The sequence below is a fragment of the Salmo salar genome, chromosome ssa09 (genome assembly GCF_905237065.1).
Source record: "Salmo salar chromosome ssa09, Ssal_v3.1, whole genome shotgun sequence".
Lineage (NCBI taxonomy): Eukaryota > Metazoa > Chordata > Actinopteri > Salmoniformes > Salmonidae > Salmo > Salmo salar.
The window spans coordinates 110233149-110254235 of NC_059450.1; the positions used below are offsets into that span (position 1 = coordinate 110233149).

The window sequence follows — 21087 nt, forward strand, 5'->3', positions numbered from 1 at the left end:
TGATCAACTTCTCAATCAAATATTACCCACATTTCCACACTGAAATGACGTGGTGTGCCCAGTGGGGTAGTGGTCATTTTTTTTGTATGGATCTAGAGTAGATTTGCATGAATATAAAATGTCAACAAAACTGTGTGTGTCTGTGTGTTTGAGCACTAACAGCGTTGTGTATGATTTTGTGAGCATATTGAATGGCTTCAACTGAAATTAGCCTGTCTATGATTGTTGGAATGTGTGTGTAGTTGTGTGAGAGCAAATCTAAAATTTGTGCTAAATGCAAACAAAACAAAATGCATGCTTTTTTCTAGGTCCCATAAACCATATTTAAATTAATTTGTAATGACTAGTTTGAATGGTACACACATTTAACGAGTTCCATCCTTCAAATATCTTGGTATCTGGCTTGTTGACAAACGACCATTTAAAAAACATGTCACTGAGCTGATGAAGAAGTTGAAGATCAAGGTTGGTTTCTTTTACAGAAATAAATCATGTCTGACTTTTATAATTAGGAAGGAAATTGCAGAGGCCACTTTTATGTTTATTTTAGATTATGGGGATATTGTCTACATGCATGCAGCAGCATCTACACTTAAACCACTAGATGCTGTTTTTCATTGTGCCCTCAGGTTTATTACTGGTGATGGTTGTAGAACTCACCATTGTGTTTTGTATCAAAATGTGGGTTGGGCCTCTTTGTATGGAAGGAGAGAGCAGCATTTTCTTGTTTTATCTACAAAACTCTCATGCAGAAACTTCCTATGTATCTATCATCATTAATACATCATTAATACAATTTAGACTTATGTTTTTGTATTTCTTTGTTTTGGGCCGTGTGTGGCTCCCAATCAGGCACAGCTGTAGTTCGTTGTTGCTGATTGGGAGTCACACATAAGTAGCCTGTTTTTCCTTTGAGTTTTTGTGGGTGATAGTTTCTGTTTAGTGCTTTCTGCTTCGTTGTTAGTACCTGAGAACTGTCGGCTGTCATTTTGTTTATTTTGTCAAGTGTTCTCTTTTTGTATTAAAATTCATTCAAGATGAACACATCCTCCGCTGCACCTTGGTCTTTCTCTAACGACGGCCGTTACAGAATCACCCACCAAAAACAGACCAAGCAGCGGAGGAAGGAGCAGCACAAGGAGGGGATGAAGCAGCGTGCTCGGGAGGTCATGGCATCCTGGTCGCTGGAGGTGTTGGAATCAAGGCTTGACTGGACATGGGATCAATTATTTGACCACTGCAACAACTTGCCGAGGGAGAGCGACGGACACGGGAGGCAGCCCCCAAAAAAACATTTTTTGGGGGGGCACACGGGGAGATTGGCGGAGTCAGGCGGTAGACCTGAGCCAACTCCCCGTGCTTACTGGAGGCAGCGCAGTACTGGTCAGGCACCGTGTTATGCGGTTTAGCGCATGGTGTCTTCAGTGCGCGTTCATAGCCCGGTGCGCTATAGGCCAGCCCCCCGCAAGTGCCATGCGAGTGCAAGCATCGAGCCAGGACGGATTGTGCCAGCTCAGCGCGTCTGGTCTCCAGTGCGCCTTTTCGGTCCAGGTTATCCTGCACCGGCTCTGCGCACTGTGTCTCCAGGGCGCTGGGAGGGTCCAGTTCGCCCAATACCTGCACTCCGCCCGTGCCGGGCCAAAGTGGGCATTCAGCCTGGAGTGTGGGTAAAGAGCCTTCGTACCAGAACTCCAGTGCTCCCCCACAGCGCGGTTTATCCTGTGCCTCCTCCTCGGACCAGGCCTCCGTGGGTCTCCCCATCCTGGTCAGTCCTGTGCCTCCTCCACGGACCAGGCCTCCAGTGGGTCTCCCCATCCTGGTCAAGCCTGTGCCTCCTCCACGGACCAGGCCTCCAGTGGGTCCCCCCGTCCTGGTCAAGCCTGTGCCTCCTCCACGTACCAAGCCTCCAGTGGGTCTCCCCATCCTGGTCAAGCCTGTGCCTCCTCCACGGACCAGGCCTCCTTCATGTCTCCCCAGCCTGGTGAGTCCTGGGCCAGAGCCGTCAGAGCCACCCGCCAGTCCGGAGCCGCCAGAGCCACCCGCCAGTCCGGAGCCGCCAGAGCCGCCCGCCTGTCCGGAGCCGCCAGAGCCGCCCGCCAGCCCGGTGAGTCCTGTGCCTGCGCCGAGGGCCAGGCCTCTTTCATGTCTACCCAGCCTGGTGAGTCCTGTGCCTGTGCCCAGGGCCAGACCTCCTTCATGTCTCCCCAGCCTGGTGAATCCTGGGTCAGTGCCGCCGGAGCCGCCCGCCAGCCTGGAGCCGCCAGGGTCGCCCGCCAATAGGGGCACAGCCAGGGTCGCCCGCCAGCCGGGCGCAGTCAGGGTCGCCCACCAGTCCTCCGGCGCGGCCAGGGGCGCCACCTAAGTGGGCAACGCCGATGGTGGAGCGGAGGCCACGTCCCGCACCTGAGCCACCGCCGTAAGAAGGCCCACCCGGACCCTCCCCTTCAGAGTCAGGTTTTGCGGCCGGAGTCCGCACCTTTGGGGGGGGGGGTACTGTAACGCCCTGGCCATAGAGAGGGGTTTTTGTTCTTTATTTTGGTTAGGCCAGGGTGTTACATTGAGTGGGCGTTCTATGTTCATTTTTCTATGTTTTTGTATTTCTTTGTTTTGGGCCATGTGTGGCTCCCAATCAGGCACAGCTGTAGTTCGTTGTTGCTGATTGGGAGTCACACATAAGTAGCCTGTTTTTCCTTTGGGTTTTTGTGGGTGATTGTTTCTGTTTAGTGCTTTCTGTTTCGTTGTTAGTACCTGACAGAACTGTCGGCTGTCATTTTGTCAAGTGTTCTCTTTTTGTATTAAAATTCATTCAAGATGAACACATCCTCCGCTGCACCTTGGTCTTTCTCTAACGACGGCCGTTACACAGGCTTGGATAACACTGAATGCCCCTCCACAGAGTTGGGTAAAGCTGCTTCTAGTTTTTTTACGCCCATGTGGAACACCTTACAGAGCTCTTTGAAATTAGATGTTCTGGTCCCCCTTGGTCAGTTCAGAGTAATGATCAGAGACCTCTATGTTGATAAATGTGTCTGTTTTTCTTAATATTTTTTGTCATTTTGTATATTGTGTGTGTTTGATGTATTTATGCAGGGCTCATCTGCAAAAGAGATCCTAGTCTCAGTATGACTTCCCTGTCAAAATAAGGTTTATATATCTCATAAAGAGTTTTTTTGTGAGCCTATGTTGGTTGCAGTGCATTTTGGGTGAATTTGGGCAGGTTGTTGAGATCCTATTAGCCACACCAGAGACCACAGAGAGATCTGATTGGATGAGTAACCTCTCCCTCAGAGTAACAGTTGCATCATGCCAGAGATACTGGGCACCTTTAACATTGCAGCCGACATTAAAGTTGAGTCGAGACTGACTGATCTACAAATCGCCTTTCCTCATAAATAACTAAAAAATGTTATTTTATTTATTTGTCAGTCAGTGACAATTTATCAATGATACATCATGGTTTTGATGCTCTCGAACACAGACAATGGGGGAGTGGTACAGACCTCAGCCAGCTGGTGATAGCATAGCCTCTTCCAGGCAAGCTGTGTGTAGCCCATTGCAAGACTCTACATAGCTAGCAGGCTAACAGGCTAATCTGCTGCTAGCCCAGACTCCCCCCCACACACACACACACACAAATGCACACACCGATACATGGCTGATGGAATGGGAGTGTGTATTTTTGTTTGTATTTATAGGGATTGGAGGATGAGTTTTCTTGTATGTGGTGAGGGGGAAGGTATGTGTGTGTGTGTCCGTGCACATGGGTGTGTATAAATCAAGGTGCAGAATGTAAAAGGAGTTAATCGATCTCTTTTCTCCTTTGTCATTCCCTGCACTCTCACTTACCCGCTCTCTCTTTCTCTCCGCTTGTCCCTTTTTTTCCTATTCTAAATTTCTCCTCTAATCCTTGGCCCAATTCTCCTAATCCACCCCCCCACTCCTTGCTCTCCTGATGGAGTCACAGCTGCATTCTAAAAATGGAATACAGAGCGAGCCCGGTCGTTGCCAGGCAACAGCATCTCACGGTGGAGGGTGACATAATGCAGAAAAGGGAGTTCCTAATTCATTGTTTGAGACACATTTGTTCCGCCTCAGAGACGGGAAGCGTGAAATGTTATATCTGCAGTGGTTTGTGGTGAGCTGTGCACCACCAATACAGCTACAATGAACATAGACTGTGTATACAACTGACAATAACAAATAGTGTGAATACAAATAACAATATGGATAGACAGTATGTACAATATAATGGGCTTACTGTATACTCCTAGTGGGTTTTTGAGGACTGTCTTTCCCTATTGATATATACTGTATACTACCAACAACATATAGCTCAAAGTAGGTAGACTACATTCTATAGACAATCAATGTTGACAGTAGAGCATTGAAACAGATCCATAGGCAGACGCTGAAGCGGAACCGGAAAACAGAATAAAAGCAGGATAGTGTAGCAGGCAAAGCGGAATGATACTTACAGTGGCTGGGTAGTGCTGGGGTCAGACCAAGGTAACCTAGAGGTTGACCACACTAGTGGGGGTTCAGTCCTGTCCACCACACAGGCTAGGAGGGAGGAGAGGGGGCTGAGCTGCAGGTAAGCAGGATCACCCGGAGCTTAGCACCATTGAGCCCCCAGTGGTACAGAGCATGACAGAGGAGAGAGCCCGGTAGTGCTGCTGCTTCTGTTGGAGATCACAGGGACGCATGAGGAGGAAGAGGAGGAGGAAGATGACAATCTTCAAGTGACTGAGTACCGCGTTGTGAAAAAGCAAGGGCCACCTCCAACCTCTGTGACGGACAGATAGACGGGCACAGAAGGGGCACCCAGGACACTGCAAGCTGGGCTGGACACAGACAGCCTCTGGTTCCCCCTCCCTAGAACAGTTCAGACACACATTCTTGCATCAGTCGTCACTAGAAACAGCAGGCTGTGGTGCTGTCACGGCAACCCACGAGCATCCAGCTCCCTCCCTGGTTGCTTGGCTCCTCCTTCCTCCGCTGCGGCTGTGGTTCTCTCTGTGTCACACACACATATCCACACAGACACACACTGTTCTCTCACATACACAAACACACACACACACACAACACAACAAAACAAACTGAGAAGGCTAGGTGCAGGAGGCAGCGATCAGAAGCAGAAGTGGTCCAGGGCAACTCTCCCTCCCCGGTGATGGTGTCACCTCCTTGGCAGTCTGGCTCTCTATCACATTCCAGCTGCCTCACATGATGATACAGTAGTAGCCTCACAGGCAGCCTGACAAGCACAGAGTGGCAGAGCGGCTGTGAATTAATCCCTGATTCTGAGTGGTAAACCACAACACAGATGAGGAACAAGTGTGCTAATCTATACTTCCCATTCCTTCTACTTCAATCTCCTCCCCTGCTCCTCACTGGCTCGCAACTGCCTGTTCTCCTTCGCTCTACCCCCACAATGCGGTATCTCTTCCACGCTGCCTTATGTTCTGTCTCATCTCTCTCTCCAGATAATTAGTTTTCCAACAAAAGTTAGTATTTATCAATTTGGAACTTGACCGGAAAGTGTGCGTATCTCCATGCACATCTCAGACCATGCGTATGCACAACTTCTCGTGGTTGATAAATTATATTGGAATTATAATAATGGTAGGCTAATGAAAACATTAAAACGTAGGCCTAATGTAAAAACAGATGCATTTGCCGTTGGTAAGGAGATTGCATAGCAGCATGTAGCCTAATATGTTTCTTTAACTTTTATTATATAGGCCGAAATCATTATCATATTGCAGGACTTGTCTCTCCTTTTATGACATGACTGTTTTTTTCCCGCTACACAACAAATATTAGGCTACTATTTCTCCATCACTCATTTAATAGCCAAACATGCTAGAAAGTAAATAGATCAGTACCCTATTCAAATTATTTGACAGTATGGGTAGAGCAGGCTACAGTGTTGTATTTTCCATAGAAGTGTGCTGTAGCATTTACTTTCAAATTGTTTGAATAGACAATCACACTTGCAGAATGCACGGAAAGTGGTTGGCACTCGCCAAACACTAATCCAGTGCATTTTAATTTTGAAAAAGTCACTGCAAAAGTCAAAATAAAACAGGGTTCTTCGAGGGTTCTTTGTAAGAGAAAGGATTCCAAAAGGGTTATTGGAGGTGGGGAAGGGTTTGATCTCCGAACAGTACATGCATCCTATCCATGACTTTGTCGGGATGTTGTTCATTGATAGAGAAAGTTGTTCCTTCAGTACCTGTTCTCTTTCCAATGCATTTCTTAACACCCGCTCGCTTAATCCAGTCAGCCTGCAGGCACCCGGCCCGCCACAAGGAGTTGCTAGAGTGTGATGAAGCAAGTAATTTACCAAAGTTACTAGAATTCTCTGTAATTTTGGTAATCTATGACAATCTGTTAATTTGTATAATTTATACTTGAATAACTTCAAAAATATATATTCATATATTGTATTCATATTTTATATATGCCTATGTGGTCCATGAGTTTCTATTGGATAGAACATATGGTTCAAGTGAAAATAGCATAATTAATTTAAAAAACATCTAGTCAACAATGGCATCATTTTCAATTAAATCTGCAACTCTTCAAAATAATGACTTTCTTCACACCTGCCACCAGTTTGGTGCCAAACACTGAAAACATAGACATATTGACATATTAAAATAAATAGAAGTGTGTAAAAAAATACAATTAAGAATATAACGCTGATGCCCTCATATTAAACACCAATTGCATTCACTAAGTTGATGGTTTATATTTAGGATGATATTGTACAGCTTTGTCATTAAATGTTTTATTATAAAATCTTCTTATTTGATTGTGTTATATATTTTACATGTGACAAGGCCTCACAGAGGGCCAAAGGTAATTACAGACACCTGTGAGAATCTGAAGTACCCAAAAAGGCCAATAGTTGTCATCTGATGAAATTCCTAAAAATCCTTGAAAGTTACCAAAATTCTGTTAGTTTACTGATAAACTTTTGAAGTTTCCTGAATAACCTTCCCTTTGCAACCCTAGTCGTGATTTGTTGGCAACCTTCCTACCCGGCTTTGATCTTGTCCCATCTACTGTCCGTTAATATAGTCAGGTGCAGCAAAAAAAGACATAGCAAAGCTATACAGAAACCCAGCCTAAAACCCCAAACAGCAAGCAATGCAGGTGTAGAAGCACGGTGGCTAGGAAAAACTCCCTAGAAAGGCCAAAACCTAGGAAGAAACCTAGAGAGGAACCAGGCTATGAGGGGTGGCCAGTCCTCTTCTGGCTGTGCCGGGTGGAGATTATAACAGCACATGGCCAAGATGTTCAAACGTTCATAAATGACCAGCATGGTCAAATAATAATAATCATAGTAGTTGTCGAGGGTGCAACAAGTCAGTAACACAAGAGTAAGTGTCAGTTTCATAGCCGATCTTTGACAGTATCTCTACCGCTCCTGCTGTCTCTAGAGAGTTGAAAACAGCAGGTCTGGGACGGCAGGGCTGGGACAGGTAGCACGTCCGGTGAACAGGTCAGGGTTCCATAGCTGCAGGCAGAACAGTTGGAACTGGAGCAGCAGCACTGCCAGGTGAACTGGGGACAGCAAGGAGTCATCAAGCCAGGTAGTCCTGAGGCATGGTCTTAGGGCTCAGGTCCTCCGAGAGAGAGAAAGAAAGAAAGAAAGAGAGAAAGAGAGAATTAGAGAAAACATATTTAAATTTCACACAGGACACCGGAAAAGACATGAGAAATACTCCAGATGTGACAGACTGACCCTAGCCCCCCGACACATCAACTACTGCAGCATAAATACTGGAGGCTGAGACAGGAGGGGTCAGGAGACACTGTGGCCCCATCCGATGAAACCCCCGGACAGGGCCAAACAGGTAGGATATAACCCCACCCACGTTGCCAAAGCACAGCCTCCACACCACTGGAGGGATATCTCCAACCACCAACATACCATCCCGGGACAAGGCCGAGTATAGCCCACAAAGATCTCCGCCACAGCACAACCCGAGGGGGGGCGCCAACCCAGACAGGAAGACCACGTCAGTGACTCAACCCAATCAAGTGACGCACCCCTCCCAGGGACGGCATGGAAGAACACCAGTAAGCCAGTGACTCAGCCCCCATAATAGGGGTAGAGGCAGAGAATCCCAGCGGAAAGAGGGGAAACCGGCCAGGCAGAGACAGCAAGGGCGGTTCGTTGCTCCAGCCTTTCCGTTAACCTTCACACCACTGGGCCAGACTACACTTAATCATAGGACCTACTGAAGAGATGTGTCTTCAGTAAAGACTTAAAGGTTGAGACTGAGTTTGCGTCTCTCACATGGGTAGGCAGACTATTCCATAAAAATGGAGCTCTATAGGAGAAAGCCCTGCCTCCAGCTGTTTGCTTAGAGATTCTAGGAACAATTAGGAGGCCCGCGTCTTGTGACCGTAGCGTACGTGTAGGTATGTACGGCAGGACCAAATCGGAAAGATAGGTAGGAGCAAGCCCATGTAATGCTTTGTAGGTTAGCAGTAAAACCTTGAAATCAGCCCTTGCCTTAACAGGAAGCCAGTGTAGGGAGGCTAGCACTGGAGTAATATGATCAAATTTTTTGGTTCTAGTCAGGATTCTAGCAGCCGTATTTAGCACTAACTGAAGTTTATTTAGTGCTTTATCCGGGTAGCCGGAAAGTAGAGCATTGCAGTAGTCCAACCTAGAAGTAACAAAGGCATGGATTAATTTTTCTGCGTCATTTTTGGACAGAAAGTTTCTGATTTTTGCAATGTTACGTAGATGGAGAAAAGCTGTTCTTGAAACAGTCTTGATATGTTCTTCAAAAGAGAGATCAGGGTCCAGAGTAACGAGGTCCTTCACAGTTTTATTTGAGACGACTGTACAACCATCCATATTAATTGTCAGATTCAACAGAAGATCTCTTTGTTTCTTGGGACCTAGAACAAGCATCTCTGTTTTGTCTGAGTTTAAAAGTAGAAAGTTTGCAGCCATCCACTTTCTATGTCTGAGACACAGGCTTCTAGCGAGGGCAATTTTGGGGCTTCACCATGTTTCATTGAAATGTACAGCTGTGTCATCCGCATAGCAGTGAAATTTAACATTATGTTTTCGAATGACATCCCCAAGAGGTAAAATATATAGTGAAAACAATAGTGGTCCTAAAACGGAACCTTGAGGAACACCGAAATTTACAGTTGATTTGTCAGAGGACAAACCATTCACAGAGACAAACTGATATCTTTCCGACAGATAAGACCTAAACCAGGCTAGAACTTGTCCGTGGAGACCAATTTGGGTTTCCAATCTCTCCAAAAAAATGTGGTGATCGATGGTATCAAAAGCAGCACTAAGATCTAGGAGCACGAGGACAGACGCAGAGCCTCGGTCTGACGTCATTAAAAGGTAATTTACCACCTTCACAAGTGCAGTCTCAGTGCTATGATGGGGTCTAAAACCAGACTGAAGCGTTTCGTATACATTGTTTGTCTTCAGGAAGGCAGTGAGTTGCTGCGCAACAGCTTTCTCTAACATTTTTTGAGAGGAATGGAAGATTCGATATAGGCCGATAGTTTATTATAATTTCTGGGTCAAGATTTGGCTTTTTCAAGAGAGGCTTTGTTACTGCCACTTTTAGTGATTTTGGTACACATCCGGTGGATAGAGAGCCGTTTATTATGTTCAACATAGGAGGGCCGAGCACAGAAAGCAGCTCTTTCAGTAGTTTAGTTAGAATAGGGTCCAGTATGCAGCTTGAAGGTTTAGAGGCCATGATTATTTTCATCACTGTGTCAAGAGATATAGTACTAAAACACTTTAGTGTCTCCCTTGATCCTAGATCCTGGCAGGGTTGTTCAGACTCAGGACAACGGAGCTTTGGAGGAATACGCAGATTTAAAGAGGAGTCCGTAATTTGCTTTCTAATGATCATGATCTTTTCCTCAAAGAAGTTCGGAATTCATTACTGCTGAAGTGAGAGCCATCCTCTCTTGGGGAATGTTGCTTTTTAGTTAACTTTGCGACAGTATCAAAAATAAATTTCGGATTGTTCTTATTTTCCTCAATTAAGTTGGAAAAATTGGATGATCGAGCAGCAGTGAGGGCTCTTCAATACTGCATGGTACTGTCTTTCCAAGCTAGTCGGAAGACTTCCAGTTTGGTGTGGCGCCATTTCCGTTCCAATTTTCTGGAAGCTTGCTTCAGAGCTCGTGTATTTTCTGTATACCAGGGAGCTAGTTTCTTATGACACATGTTTTTAGTTTATAGTGAAGTAGTCAGGTAGCAAAGTAAGATTGGCAACAAAACGCACAGCAGCACGTAAACAAGTCAGCACGTAAAACAACAAAGCAGCACACCTTGCACTTAACTGCACACACAGAACTAACATCAACAACATGCATAATAGTTGGAGGAGAAATTGATTACTTCTCTTTTAGTCTTTTTAAGAAACATTTGTGTTGAAAATACCTAACCACTTGTATAATCTATATACATACACTTCAAACAGACTTACATACCCCACCAGACACGCCACTATGGGTTTCCAAACCAAAAATAGATTTAATGCGTCGCTCAGTTATGTATGTCATCGTGGAACACTCTGCAACAAGAGGTTACTCAGGCAAAAAGCAAGTTTAGCTTTATGATAAACCATTTTATTTTGAATTTAATGTAATATCTTATGTTGTTCTTGTCTTTTAATGTTCTGTACTTTGTCACGTATTCGTACATTTTATGTGGACCCCAGGAAGAGTAGCTGCTAAATATCCAGAAGCTAATGAGGATCTTAATAAAATAAACTAAACCTTTGCTGAGATCATAATGTGTGAGTCATAATCAGTGGATCATAATCATAATCAGTGGAATTTTCACATGCATGTTTGGGATTTGTGTGTTTGTGTGTGACCTTACACTCCACTCGGGTTGAATGGGTTTACCCTTTCTTCTTTAATAGCGGAACACCACTCCAATATCCAATGATAAGGCGTGGCGCGAAATACAAACTCCTCGAAAATCCGAAAACTTCCATTTTTCAAACATATGACTATTTTACACCATTTTAAAGACAAGACTCTCCTTTATCTAACCACACTGTCCGATTTCAAAAAGGCTTTACAACGAAAGCAAAACATTAGATTATGTCAGCAGAGTACCCAGCCAGAAATAATCAGACACCCTTTTTTCAAGCTAGCATATAATATCACAAAAACCAAAACCACAGCTAAATGCAGCACTAACCTTTGATGATCTTCAGCAGATGACACTCCTAGGACATTATGTTATACAATACATGCATGTTTTGTTCAATCAAGTTCATATTTATATCAAAAAACAGCTTTTTACATTCGCATGTGACATTCAGAACTAGCATTCCCACCGAACACTTCCGGTGAATTTACTAAATTACTCACAATAAACGTTCACAAAAAACATACATTATTTTAAGAATTATAGATACAGAACTCCTTTATGCAATCGCGGTGTCCGATTTTAAAATGGCTTTCGGTGAAAGCACATTTTGCAATATTCTGAGTAGATAGGTAGCCCGTGATGGCGAGCTAATTTGACACCCACCAAGTTTGGTACTCACCAAACTCAGATTTACTATAACAAAAATTGGATTACCTTTGCTGTTCTTCGTCAGAATGCACTCCCAGGACTTCTACTTCAATAACAAATGTTGGTTTGGTTCCAAATAATCCATAGTTATATCCAAATAGCGGTGTTTTGTTAGTGCGTTCAAGACACTATCCAAAGGGTAACGAAGGGTGACGCGCGGACGCGTATCGTGACAAAAAAATACCGTACTTCGAAGCATGTCAAACGCTGTTTAAAATAAATTTTTATGCGATTTTTCTCTTAAAAAAGCGATAACATTCCGACCGGGAGACGCCCTTTCCGTTCAAAGACTCAAAATCTAAAATGGACTCTTCACGTGCACGCCCGTCTCATTGTTCTCAGATCGACCACTTACCAAATGTGCTACTGTTTTTCAGCCATGGGCTGCAAAGTCATCATTCAACGTTCTGGCGCCTTCTGAGAGCCTATGGGAGCCTTAGAAAATGTCACGTTACAGCAGAGATCCTTTGTTTTGGATAGAGATGACAAAGAAGGCCAACAAATGGTCAGACAGGGTACTTCCTGTACAGAATCTTCTCAGGTTTTGGCCTGCCATTTGAGTTCTGTTATACTCACAGACACCATTCAAACAGTTTTAGAAACTTTGGAGTGTTTTCTATCCAAAGCTACTAATTATATGCATATTCTAGTTTCTGGGCAGGAGTAATAACCAGATTAAATCGGGTACGTTTTTTATACATGCATGTTTTGTTCAATCAAGTTCATATTTATATCAAAAACCAGCTTTTTACATTAGCATGTGACGTTCAGAACTAGCATACCCCCCGCAAACTTCCGGGGAATTCGCTAAAATTTTACTAAATTACTCACGATAAACGTTCACAAAAAGCATAACAATTATTTTAAGAATTATAGATACAGACCTCCTCTATGCACTCGATATGTCCGATTTTAAAATAGCTTTTTGGTGAAAGCACATTTTGCAATATTCTAAGTACATAGCCCAGGCATCACGGGCTCGCTATTTAGACACCCGGCAAGTTTAGCACTCACCATAATCATATTTACTATTATAAAAGTTTGATTACCTTTTGTTGTCTTCGTCAGAATGCACACCCAGAACTGCTACTTCAATAACAAATGTTGGTTTGGTCCAAAATAATCCATCGTTATATCCGAATAGCGGCGTTTTGTTCGATGCGTTCCAGACACTATCCGAAATAGTAAAGAAGTGTCACGCGCATGGCGCAATTCGTGACAATAAAATTCTAAGTATTCCATTACCGTACTTCGAAGCATGTCAACCGCTGTTTAAAATCAATTTTTACGACATTTTTCTCGTAGAAAAGCGATAATATTCCGACAGGGAATCTCCTTTTCGGCAAACAGAGGAAAAAAATCCCAAAGGCGGGGGCGGTCGGGGTCACGAGCATAAGCCCAGTGTCCCTTGATCGGCCACTTGAGAAAGGCGATAATGTGTTTCAGCCTGGGGCTGGAATGACGACATTCTGTTTTTTCCCGGGCTCTGAGCGCCTATGGACGACGTGGGAAGTGTCACGTTAGAGCAGAGATCCTTAGTAAATGATAGAGATGGAAAAGAAGTTAAAGAAATGGTCAGACAGGCCACTTCCTGTAAAGGAATCTCTCAGGTTTTGACCTGCCATTTGAGTTCTGTTATACTCACAGACACCATTCAAACAGTTTTAGAAAATGTAGGGTGTTTTCTATCCATATGTAATAAGTATATGCATATTCTAGTTACTGGGTAGGAGTGGTAACCAGATTAAATCGGGTATGTTTTTTATCCAGCCGTGTCAATACTGCCCCCTATCCTAAACAGGATACAGTCAAGGCAATCACTTGAAAAAACTACAACCTCAGATTTTCAACTTCCTGCTTGACTTTTTCTCAGGTTTTTGCCTGCCATATGAGTTCTGTTATACTCACAGACACCATTCAAACGGTTTTCTAAACTTCAGAGTGTTTCCTATCCAAATCTACTAATAATATGCATATTCTAGTTTCTGGGCCAGAGTAGTAACCTGTTTAAATTGGGTACGTTTTTCATCCGGCCGTGAAAATACTGCCCCCTAGCCCCAACAGGTTTTAACCAATCGCCTAAACATATGAAATTGATCTTCACATCACATTACATGAGTTATAGCGGAACAAAGCCAATCTGCCGGGTTCTCTATATGAAAACTGTCATAATTGTTAATATAGATTTTTATATTTTTTTTACCCTTATTTATCTAGGCAAGTTAGTTAAGAATAAATTCTTATTTACAATGACAGCCTACTTGTAAAGCCCCCCCCCCTCCCCCGGCCAAACCCTCCCCTAACCCAGACGATGCTGGGCCAATTGTGCATCGCCCTATGGGACGCCCGGTTGTGATACAGACTGGGATCGAACCCGGGTCTGTAATGACACCTCTAGCTCTGCGATCCTCAGACCACCGGGCGCAATGCACACTGACACGGTCACCAGGTGTACCGGGCTTCCTCCGACACATTGGTGTGGCTGGCTTCCAGATTAAGCGGGCTTTGTGTCAAGAACAGTGCAGCTTGGCTGGGTTGTGTTTCGGAGGACGCACGGCTCTCGACCTTCGCCTCTCCCGAGTCCGTACGGTAGTTGCCGCGATGGAACAGGACTAACTACCAATTGGATACCACAAAATTGGGGAGAAAAAGGGGTAAAACAATATTATAAAAAAAATAAAAGACATTTTAAAAAGTGCTAATCAGAATCGTGTCCTTTGTTCCCAGTATATGTGAAAACCTTCTACATCGTCCTCACCCTGAAAGCCTAACGCTACATTGACTGTAGTTCCAACACCACGGTTCACCAGTACCCATGCAGACTGTGGTACAAACCTTCCCTCCCCCACCACCAGTCCAGCAGTCATGGACAGGGTCACAGGGACCATTGGTTAGCGCCAAGATGCTGGGAGCCAGGCCACAAGAAGCAGGGAATATTCCCAATCATTTCAGTCTCAGCATTTTTTTACTTCAGGATAATTGGCCTTGATCACTTGCCTACGTAAATGCAAGGTAAACGAACAACAGCTCCTCAGTAAACTATATTTAGCTGTTGTGCATTTGACTGAAACTCAGGGCAAAACTAATTTAAAGCCTACTGAAGCTTCAACTACCTTGATTTTAGGTGGGGGTTAGGCTAGTTATCCTGGGGCACAGTTACTGGTGTTATTACTGAATTAGTACTGTGTATCCTGCTGTGCTAGGGTGGTGTCCACATAATTATACATCTAAGCTGTATACTGTACAGTACATCTAAGCTGTATACTAAGCAATGGTATTCCGCAAGGCAGCTGCCTAGGTAGGCCCTCTACCTAATATTTACTAATGATGTCCCCAAATTAGACATTCTGGTCCGCCTTGGTCAGTTCAGAGTAATGACAAGAGACCTCTATGTTGATAAATGTCTGTTTTTCTTAATATGATTTGTAATTTTGTACGTTGTATATGTTTGATGTATTTATGCAGGGCTCATTTGTAAAAGAGACTGTAGTTTCAGTATGACTTCCTTGTCAAAGGTTAAATAAAACAATAGTTCCAGGTTTGTCTTGGGATGTTATGTCAAGGTCCCCTGAACATTCTTGGGACGTTGTGTCATGGTCCCCTGGAGGCTTTTGCCTAGTTCCCGGTTTGTACTAGGGACTTCAACTGATGGTCGCAAAGAAAGGTTCTCCCACCCACAAACAGTGCTTTTAATTTACATATTTGACACACTTTGACATGACTACATTGTGTATGTTTATTCATACGGTAATTGTTATTTAACATGTCCTCACCTGGGATTTTAGCATCTCCGTTCAGGGCATTCCAATCTTCCTGCTATGACTGAGTTCACCTGTAGGCCTATTCCCACACTTTGCACTTCAAAGTAAATCTCAGCTTGGTTGAAAATACACTGAAGAAAAAATATTATATACCGAACAAAAATATAAACGCAACATGTAAAGTGTTGGTCGCATGTTTCGTGACCTGAAATAAAAGATCGCAGACATTTTCCATGCACACAAAAAATTCTGTCAATTTTAAAGCATTTTTGTCTGTAATGTCTTTTCGGTTATGTGTTGGACCCCAGGAAGACTAACTGTCGGATCCTAATAAAATAAAGTCTAATCATCTGAGATGCTGTCATCGGTGCAGATGTCATCCTCCTCTGGGTTGTCTTATTGGGTCGAGGTCTTCGTCCTCCTCTAGGTCCAGGTCCCCGTCCTGCAGGTCGATGTGTCTGAGGTAGGTTTGTCTGATTCTGGATTGGTGACATGGTCTGCAAGTCTCCTCAAGAATATTGCTGGGAGTCCCATTTTCAGAGAGGTTCCATCTGTCACCTTTAATTAGGACAATAGAACAATACATATTGGAAATGTCTAAAATATTATTCATGAATGTGTACAGTATTTACATATAATGTAAGTGTAACATGGGTCGTATAAAGGGGACCAAGGAGCAGCGTGTAAAGTGCTCATATTTCCTTTTAATGATGACACTTAAACAAAATAACAAAAACGACAGCCAACAGTTCCGGCAGGTACATAGACAAAACGGAAAACTACTACCCACAAAAACCCAGGAAGAAAAACCCCTACTTAAATATGATCTCCAATCAGAGGCAACGAGGACCAGCTGCCTCCAATTGGAGATCAACCCCAAAAAAACAACATAGAAATAGAAAACAAACATAGAAATAGAAAACATAGAAAAACACAAAACACCCCCTGTCACGCCTTGACCTACACTACTATAGAAAATTACATCTTACTAGGGTCAGGACGTGACAGTAAGACAATGTAAAAGAGCACATTTTCTGACCTGAGTGAGAATAATAATTGCACATGGTAGTAAATCAAAAATGAATGCTCTGAGAAACTGCCACATCTGTTTAGGGTATTACAACAACTAAGGAAAGTCAAATGACAAGCAAGACAGTTACTCCTCAAGTGGCACTATCTTGCCAATTCCAGACAGCTTTTTTTAAACCTTATGCTAAGACTATGCTATTAGTTTAGTGATTATGTTAATAATAAGATGTGAAGACACAATTTACAACTATAACTTATGTACATACATACCCACTCCTCTAATGCCCAGTTGAGAGATTGCCAAGAATGTGCAACGCTGTCATCAAGGCAAAGGGTGGCTACTTTGAAGAACCTCAAATATAAAATATGTTTTGATTTGTTTAACACTTTTTTGGTTACTACATGATTCCATATGTGTTATTTCATAGTTTAGATATCTTCACTACTATTCTACAATGTAGAAAATAGTAAAAATAAAGAAAAACCCTTGAATGAGTAGGTGTGTCCTAACTTTTGACTGCTACTTTAAATTATAATAATAAAAATAATAATAATGAGCATTTTCAAAGAATTTACACTACACTTTAAATCAGTGGAAATATACAATCTCCATGCTTTGTGTGTAGGGAAACATATATTTTTAAACGGAACATACCAATTTGTCTGTACAGGCGATGTGTTCGCTGTTTTATGCTTGCAGACAGGTCCTTCCTTGGTGTTTCAATGAACACAGCTCGTTATTACTGTCACGACTTTGAAGTTGGTCCCTCTCTTTGTTCGGGCGGCGTTCGGCGGTCGACGTCACCAACCTTCTAGCCATTGCCGATCCACTTTTCATTTTCCATTGGTTTTGTCTTGTCTTCCATCACACCTGGTTCCAATTCCATCAATTACATGTTGTATATTTAACCCTCTGTTCTCCCCCACGTCCATGTCCGTAATTGTTTGTTGTAGTGCTTGTGCACGGTATGCTGGTATTTACCGGGTTTTGTTTGACCCATTTATTGTATTGTTCTGTTGACGGTGGTTTATGATTATTAAACACAACCGTTGTAAATCAGTTTCCGCTCTCCTGCGCATGACTGCTCTGCCGCCAGTAGCATCGCATTACAGAATTACGGACCAAAACTATGGAGTCAGCAGGAGCAGGTTCCCCGGGTATAGGGGTGGAGGAGCGCGTCCGAGAGCATGCAGCAATGCTCCAACATCTTGGCACCGCCATGGACCGCGTTGTCCAGACAATGGACCACTGGGAGAGACAGGGAGTTCTTCCAGCGCCTCCACCAGCACAACCGGGGACTCCACTGAGCTCCCCTCTTCATCCTGGTCCCAGTGGGATTCATCTCTCCCTGCCCCAGGAATACAATGGGATGGCTGCGAACTGCCAGGGGGTCCTTTTACAACTGGACCTATACCTGGCCACCGTCCACCCGGCTCCGTTGGGCAGTGAGAGGGTATCCGCCCTCGTCTTGTGCCTCACCGGGAAAGCCCTGGAGTGGGCCAACGCCGTGTGGAGAGAGGGAGATGCGGAGTTCACCCGCCGTTTCCGGGCGGTCTTCGACCACCCGCTCGAGGGGAGAGCGGCGGGTGAGCGCCTCTTCTATCTGAGGCAGGAGACGAGGAGCATCCAGGAGTTCGCTATGGACTTTCGGACCCTGGCTGCCGGCACGGGATGGAACGACAGGGCCCTGATTGACCATTACCACTGCAGTCTGCGTGAGGACGTCCTTCGGGAGTTGACCTGCAGAGACACCACCCTCACGTTCGACCAGCTGGACAACCTGCTGGCTACCCGCGGACGTTCAGAACGGGGTCTGGTGGTTCCATCCCCTCGCACCCCTTCTCCGATACCTATGGAGCTGGGAGGGGGTATCCTCCCTCGTCTCGTGCCTCACCGGGAAAGCCCTGGAGTGGGCCAACGCCGTGTGGAGAGAGGGAGATGCGGAGGGGGTTCCAGCTCGTGCACCATCTGTGGCCGCAGAGGTCACACTGCTGGTCGGTGAAGGGTTGGTTCCTCTGGGGATCGAGGCAGCAGCCAGGGCGCTCTGGCGTAACCCCAGGTGAGCCGGCACCATTCTCACCCAGAGCCCTCTGTTGCTCATATGTTTGTCTATGTCACTTTTTCTGAGTTTTCCCTCGCATTACCAGCATAAGGCGCTCGTCGATTCAGATGCGGCTGGGAATTTTATAGACAGATTGTTTGCCCATAGTTTAGGGATGCCCATTGTTGCCGTGGCTGTGCCCTTCCCCGTTCACGCCTTAGATAGTCGACCATTAGGGTCAGGTTTGATCAGGGAGGCCACTGTTCCTCTGGGCATTGTGACGCAGGGGGGGCACAAGGAGATTATTAGTCTCTTCCTTATTGACTCCTGTGTTTCCCGTGGTGCTAGGCCTACCCTAGTTAGTTTGTCATGACCCCAATGTTTCTTGGCCACAGAGGGCTCTCACGGGGTGGGGAGTGCTCGGGGAGGTGTTTAGGGGTTTCCATTGGTGCTACTACGGTGGAAAGTCCAGACCAGGTCGCCACCGTGCGCATTCCCCCTGAATATGCCGATTTGGCTCAATTACCACCCTATCAACGGGGTGATTGTGCTATAAATCTCCTGGTAGACGCTGCACTTCCCAGGAGTCCCGTGTATCCCCTCTCACAGGCGGAGACAGAGGCTATGGAAACATATGTCTCCGAATCCCTGCGTTAGGAATACATTCGGTCCTCCACTTAACCCGTCTCGTCAAGTTTCTTTTTTGTGAAGAAGAAGGAGGGAGGTCTACGCCCGTGTATTGACTATCGGGGTCTGAACCAGATTACTGTGAAGTATAGTTCCCCGCTACCACTCATAGCCACAGCGATTGAGTCAATGCACGGGGCTCGCTTCTTCACCAAACTAGATCTCAGGAGCGCTTACAACCTGGTGCGTATCCGAGAGGGAGACAAGTGGAAGACGGCTTTCAGTTCCACCTCAGGGCACTATGAGTACCTCGTCATGCCGTACCGGTTGATGAATGCGCCATCAGTCTTCCAAGCCTTTGTAGATGAGATTCAGGTACCTGCACAGGAAGGATGTAGTGGTGTTCGCTGTGAATATTGATGACATTCTGATATACTCCGCTACACGCGCCGAGCATGTGTCCCAGGTACGCAGGGTGCTTGGTCGCCTGTTGGAGCATGACCTGTGGTTCTCTCTCAGCGCTCGGGTACGCCACTGAAGCTCTGCCCCTGTGCCTTCTCGAAGAAGCTCAGCCCGGCAGAGTGAAACTATGATGTGGGGGACCAGGAGCTGTTGGCTGTCGTCAAGGCCTTGAAGGCGTGGAGACATTGGCTTGAGGGGGCTAGACACCCTTTTCTCATTTGGACTGACCACCGCAATCTGGAGTACATCCGGGCAGCGAGGAGACTGAACCCTCGCCAGGAAAGGTGGGCCATGTTTTTCACCCGTTTTGTGTTTACCCTTTCCTACAGACCAGGCTCCCAGAACGTGAAGGCAGACGCATTGTCCCGGCTGTATGACACAGAGAAGCGGCCCATGGATCCCACTCCCATACTCCCCGCCTCCTGCCTGGTGGCACCGGTAGTGTGGGAGCTGGACACGGACATAGAACAGACGTTACGTGCAGAGCCCGCTCCCATCCAGTGTCCCGCTGGGCGTCTGTACGTCCCATCTGCTGTTTGTGACCGGTTGATCTATTGGGCCCACACGTCACCCTCCTCTGGTCATCCTGGGATCGGTCGGACAGTGCGCTGTTTGAGCGGGAGGTACTGGTGGCCTACCTTGACTAAGGACGTGAGGGTTTATGTTTCCTCCTGCTCGGTGTCCTCCCAGTGTAAGGCTCCTAGGCACCTGCCCAGAGGTAAGCTACACCCTTTACCCGTTCCACAGCGGCCTTGGTCGCACCTGTCGGTGGATTTTCTGACTGATCTTCCACTCTCACAGGGTAACACTGCGATCCTGGTCGTTGTGGATAGTTTCTCTAAGTCCTGTCGTCTCCTCCCTCTGCCCGGTCTCCCTACGGCCCTACAGACTGCAGAAGCCTTGTTTACACACGTCTTCCAGCACTACAGGGTGCCTGAGGATATAGTGTCTGATCGGGGTCCCCAGTTCACGTCTAGGGTCTGGAAGGCGTTCATGGAACGTCTGGGGGTCTCGATCAGCCTTACTTCAGGGTTTCACCGGAATATTATTCGTATCTCAGAGCCATTTGCATTGCTAGTTATAGCCTAATGTTAGCTAGCTAGCGACCATTGCACCTGGTTGGTTAGCTACCTGCAGATTCATGTAGGGTAGTAACATTATGAGTTGGGATTATGGTTCATTGTTTAGCTAGCTAGTTAGCTAATTATCTAAACAAAAGACTCCACTATGCAAGTAACCATTTCACTACACATTCTGTATCCTGTGCATGTGACAAATTAACTTAGATTTTATTTGATATAGAATGTGTTTACCAGAGATGGTAATGTGACGAGCATAACCTCCACCAAAGTGAAATTAGGATATAACGTTAGGCCAACGAGACATTGTCCAAGTTCTAAAATTCTCTGGTAGAATGCCCTGTTTTTATTTAATCGCGCTCACAACTGTCAGCTATTTTCTGTAATTGGCTCGGCATTCACTTGTAAATAATGATCTTGAGTTTATTTTCCTGTAATATTTGTATAATTTTTTTTACCTTCATTTAACTTGGCAAGTCAGT

The 21087-nt window shown here is 45.2% G+C and overlaps 1 protein-coding gene across 1 annotated transcript in view; it reads right to left on the minus strand.

The window, feature by feature from the left end:
- nyap2a (neuronal tyrosine-phosphorylated phosphoinositide-3-kinase adaptor 2a) overlaps window positions 1–5336 on the minus strand; it is a 145051-nt gene extending 139715 nt beyond the window's left edge. Inside the window, exon 1 of the mRNA XM_045724307.1 lies at window positions 4476–5336. The gene's annotated coding sequence lies outside the window, so the exon portion shown is untranslated. The remainder of the gene's footprint in view (window positions 1–4475) is intronic.
- Window positions 5337–21087: the final 15751 nt, after the last annotated feature.